Source organism: Ursus arctos, unplaced genomic scaffold (assembly GCF_023065955.2).
Source record: "Ursus arctos isolate Adak ecotype North America unplaced genomic scaffold, UrsArc2.0 scaffold_26, whole genome shotgun sequence".
NCBI lineage: Eukaryota > Metazoa > Chordata > Mammalia > Carnivora > Ursidae > Ursus > Ursus arctos.
In genome coordinates, this window is record NW_026622941.1 from 14,132,300 (window position 1) to 14,138,299 (window position 6,000).

Below are 6,000 nucleotides of genomic sequence, written 5' to 3' on the forward strand. Positions count from 1 at the left end.
TGTCATAAAGATAATCTCTCAAAAATTTTACTTTTTCCTTTTCACATTTAGGTCTTTAATCCATCTGGAAATATTTTTGTTCTGGCTCTTTTAATGTAATAATGTCATCCTTTCCTCATTGATTTGCAATGTTCTCAAGCTCCCATCAAAGAGCAACTGTTTCTAGTTCCTGTATTCTGTTAGAGAGCTGTTTTCCCTGTGCCACAACAAATCTTCCAATTTCCCAAGATGTCCAGTAATTTTGCTATCTAGAAGACTAAGTGTTCCCCTTTCCTTAAAATTATTTTGGCTATGCTTGGCTTCTTGGCTTCTCATATGCTTTTTTTGATTAACCTGCCAAATTTTATTTAAAATCTTCTTGGTTTTTTTTCTTGGAATTACATTTATATTCACTGAAGAATTTGGGAAGAAATGACATCTTTAGAAAATTGAATTGCTCTATCCATGGCCATGACATGTTTTAAAATTTCTTTAGTTGCTTTATATTTATTATAAAAATTTTACATTTTTTTCTGCAAAGATCTTGCATGACTTTTGTTTGATTTATTATGACTTTCAGTGCTTTTGTGGATGGCATTTTAAAAGTTACATTTAAATACAATTTCTACTGGTGTATTTAGGGACAGTGAGGATTAAAAAAAAAAAAAAACCCGTATTTTATAACATGGTAATCATATAGAACTCTTGTATTAATTTAAAAAAGATTTCTATATATTTCTTCAATTTTCTGTATAGGAAAATATATAAACAATAAATACTGACAGTGCTGTTTTTGCATATTCCTTTTAAAAATATATTTTAGGTTTTTTGTTTGTTTTATTGCATTGATAGGAATAAGGTAGACAGTAGGTATCTTTACCTTGTTCTTAACTTGAAAGGAAATGCTTCTCGTGATGCCTCTTGATTGTAATGTGATATATTTATAGATTTTTTAATGAGTATCCTTTATCAGGAGAAAAATGCTCTCTTCTAATCTTAATCTTCTGAGAGTTATTATTTTTAAAACCAAGGGGGTGTTAAATTATATCTAATGTTTTTCCATCTGTCGTAATACCACTGTTTTTCTCCCTGTTAATATCTCAACATGGTGAGTTACAATAATAGATTTTCTAATGTTGTCCTCATTAAATTATTTTGGTTTCCTTGATTATTAAAAGGTTTTAATGCCAATTAAGTTATTCCCGCAATTAGTCACTGTTACCATTAATGTTTTATACAGCCATTATTTGTTTTGACTTACACATTTGTTTATCAATCCCCTTGCATTCAATTTCTTCTCTTTGTACACCTTCCTGAAGTAAATCCATTACCAACAAGTTACAGTATTTGTCTAAAAATGTATGTATTTTGGGGCACCTCGGTGGCTCAGTCAGTTAAGCGACTGACTCTGGATTTCAGCTCAGGTCATGATCTTGGGGTCATAAGATCAAGCCCTGTGTGGAGCCTGCTTGTCCCCTTCTCTCTTCTTCCTCCCTCCCAATCCCCCCACCCCCATCTCAAATAAATCAATAAATAAATCGAAAAATATATTTATTTGGTCCTTTCTCTAAAGTGATAGTTCACTTAGAAATAAAAATTTTAGTTTGAAATTTGCTTTCCTTAGTACTTTCAAAATGTTTTTCCATTATCTTCTGGCTTCTTCTGATATTTTTGCAAAATCTGATGTCAGTCTAACAGTTGCCTTTTCTCTTCAGTGATTTTAAGATTTTTCTCCTAATTCTTTGGTGTTCCGTGTTTTGCTAGGATATGGGGAGCTGAGGCTATGTTTCTATTTACATGGCTCAGGACTGTGCTTCTGTAATGTAATGAATTCATATCTTTCTGCAATTCGTGCATTTTCAAAGAATTATTTCTTCAAATATTGCCTCTGCCACACTTTCTTTAATGACTCTTTCTTCAACTTTTACTCATTTGTGTTGGACCTTCTCATTTTATCCTCCACGTGTCTTAATACTCTTTCATACTGAATTGTGAGAAGTTTGCTGAAATATTTCCTCCTATTCACTAATTTTCTCTTCTTGATTTTTATGTCTGTTGATGAGTTCCCTCATATGTTTTGTGTCTCTGGATAATGAGTTTATCTTATTTGGGCTGCTATTGGTGGGAATCCTAATCAACCAAGTTATTGGATTATCTTTCCAGAATTGTTCTACTTTTTATGCAGGTGCCCAAGGGGGCAGAATTTTGTGCTAATTTATCAACTTGAGAGCTCTTGGACACAAAGTTGGTATATATTTAGAATTCAAACCCACCTTCAGAGAAGGCCTAACTTTTTGATTTCTCATGGGAAACTTTTTTTTTTTAAAGATTTTATTTATTTATTTATTTATTTGACAGAGATAGAGACAGCCAGCGAGAGAGGGAACACAAGCAGGGGGAGTGGGAGAGGAAGAAGCAGGCTCATAGCAGAGGAGCCTGATGTGGGGCTCAATCCCGTAACGCGGGGATCACGCCCTGAGCCGAAGTCAGACGCTTAACCGCTGTGCCACCCAGGCACCCCACTTTTTTTTTTTTAAATACACAGATACCAGCAAGCATCTGTGTAATCTCTCTGTGCTGCTGGATAAATTTCTTTCTGGCCATTTATTGACTCATTTATCCCACAATATTTATTGCGTATTAACAGTGTGCTACACACAGTGCTAGATGCTGGCTACTTTTAATACACAGAGGTACCTGCTACGGTTCTCAAAAAAAAAAACCCAGAAGGTAAAAAGGCTCAGTCACTCAAATGTCACAATGACAAAAATGTAGGCACTCCTGCATCCTGAGACAGTAGAGCCTCCTCAGGAGTTAGCCAGCTTCGGTCTGTGCCAGGGCACAGACACTACACTTCCGACTTCAGATTCCGGAACCAGGAAGTTGTGTTGGTTTGTTTTTAACACTTCTCAATGGAAAGAATGAATGACTCATTGGCATGAGTCACCTCGGTCAGTCTGTGCTGCTCATTCCTCTAGCCTCTGAAAAGCCCCAAAGCTCAACCACACCTCGAATAATGGCCTCAACACTTTCTCCTAGTTCATAGGTCTGCCATGGTGGGGTTTCAAAGTTTTAGCTGCTTAGAATATTTAAAAAGGTTAGAACCGATATTAGAGGCTCATTTTTCACTGAAGTGGTTCCATGGGGTGAGTACAAGGTTAGTCAGCTCCTTCCTCTGTCCACTCATTGTTAATTTTGCCGCTTATTAAAATAGCAACAACAGGGGCCCCTGGGTGGCTCAGGCGGTTGAGCGGCCGACTCTTGATTTCGCCTCAGGTCACCATCTCAGGGTCCCAGGATCAGGCCCAACGGTGAGCCTTCGTGGCTCAGGCGGGAGTCTGCTTCAGGACTGTCCCTCTCCCTCTCCTCTCCCCTCTGCTTGCTCTCTCTCTCTCAAATAAATAAATAAATAAATAAATAAATAAATAAACAGCAACAACATAAACAGAGGTGTACAGCGATGCATTCAACAACTGTAATAATACAGTCACATATCTCACAGCCATTTCGGATGCCTGCCACTCTCTCCACAGCTGCCTCCCTGGGTATTTATTCACACTTTCCAGTCATGCATAGTATTCTTAGACGCTGACCACCGTCACACATTTATACTGATTTCTAATTATAGACGTAATTTCCTTCTTCCCTGGGGCACACATTCATTTTTGTGGCATGAGTTATTTCTCTTGAATTGATTCATTAATTTTTTTTCATTTTCATGTGACATTCGCTTTCATTCATTTTTCAAACCATCAATTTATCAAGCCGACACTATGTGTTGTCCTAGTAGCAGAGGGGGTGACCAGCAAACCAATAAAAGTAAATAAATAATTTCATAGGAGCTAGCGGTAAATGCTAAGAAGAAACGGAAGGATTATAGGAATTGCTTTGAGGGTCTGCACTAACGCACCGCGTGACCTGCAGCTCACGGATTCATATCTGAATGTTCCTTTGGGTTAACCCACCCCCATCTACCCCCAACACAGGCTTATCACAGTGTAGGAAGAGGGATGCATCTCTACCCTGTGGGACACATAGTCTTGTCGAATGAGATAAGTGTGAAAATGCATAATTATAAACTTTAATAAGTATCATGAAGGAAAAGTACTTCAAGTTAGGGAAGTATGTGACAATGGATCCAGACTTGATTTAGGAGGTTAGGAAAAAATTTCTTGAAGAAGAATGTTTGGTCTGCAATTTGAGGTATAAATAAGAGCTAAATGTATAAAGGGGGCAGTAAAAACAGGAGGAGAAAAACTGAGATACAGTAACTGTGTACATCATAAGGTGGAATGAGGCTGTGTGTGTTCAAAGACATAAGATCTTAAGTGTTCCCACTGCGCGCGCGTGCGCGCGCGCGCACACACACACACACACACACACACACACAAGGTAGCTATGTGAGGTGATGGATGAATTAATCAACTATGGTAATCATTTCACAATGTACATGTAAGTTATCATCTTGGACAACTTAAAAACACATTGTGCAACCCAAATATTTACAATTTTTATTTGTCAATCATACCTTAATACAACTGGAAAAAAAAAGACACAAGGCTTGGGAATTAGGCAGGACCATGTGAAAATGCCAAAGACCTAACATTTTTAAAATTGTTTAAAGATTTATTTATTTATTTGAGAGAGAGAGAGCACATAGTGTGGAGAGGCAGAGGGAGAGGGAAAGAGAATCTCAAGCCGACAACCTGCTGAAAACAGAGCCTGATACAGGGCTCGATCCCACGACCCTGAGATCACGACCGGAGCTAAAACCAAGAGCTAGACATTTAACTGACTGTGGCACCCAGGTGCCTCTCACATTTTTAAGTCTTAAAACTAATTAAAAACCACTGAAGAACTTTAAGAAGGAGGAGGGAGACATAATAAAATACTGTTTCGGAAAACATGAGTCTGGCTGCCGTGTAGAGAATAGATTGAAAAGGGGCAAGTTTAATGCAGGAAGATCAGTTTGGGGGGCCATTGCTGTAGCCCAGGGCTCGGTGATGGTAGCTTAATCCAAGACGATGTTGAAAAGAAAGAAAGGACAAGGGATATAAAAGGTATTTAGAAGGAAATGTTGAACCGGTAAACGTAGAGGTAAAGGTGTAGCCTCAAAGATGGGTCCTTTGTTTCTGGATCATTCAAGTCTTGCTGATCTAGAACAGCTCACAGTTTTAGGGCGAAATGAAAATGAGTTGAGATGTTTTTGTGATCTCTATATAGAAACGTAGAGCGTGTAGTCGGTGTTCAGTGTCTGATCGGAACTGGAAATGCAAATTTGGGAGTCATTAGTCCATATAAATGAAACACATTGATCTTTCAAAATAATAAAAATACACCTTTCCCTAAATGTGTTCCCACCTGCTCTTCTCCATAAAACAAGCTGCTTTTCACTCAGGGATGAATGAAGGAGATGAGTCGTGTCGAATCCTTTCGCTTACTATTTCCTAACTCCTTCACGAGTTATAATAATAAATAAAACCAATATAATAATAAAACCAGACAATAAATATATTGTACAACATCAACAAAATTACACAGAAAGAGTTTAAACACCAAGTTCATTGGGATGATTTGCTCTGAGTAGGCGATCAATACATATTTGTTGTTTGACCAAGTCACACTAAAAATATTGCTAAATCATTTTTTTAATGATGGCTTATAATTGGGTTTGTTGTAAAAAAAAACATGACTATGACCATAAATACTGTAAGAAGACAAGAGAAAGCCCTTCCCACTCTGGAGAGGCTGACTTTGGCTGCATAGTTCAAGTGACCTGGCATGACCTAAGACCCAAAGTTTCAGTGTGTCACTTAGACTTTGGTGGGCCGTGGGCCCTCTCAGCTAATATAATTTGACAAACACAAAGTGTTTTATGAGACGGGCAGTGTGGAAAGAACTCTATAATTTTGTAAAAGATTTTGCCAACGTTTTTAACCACTCATCTTCTCAAATGCTCTCCTCAGTCAAATTAATTTACAAATATCTTGTATTTTCCATTCCCTCTCTAGGGACCAAGTA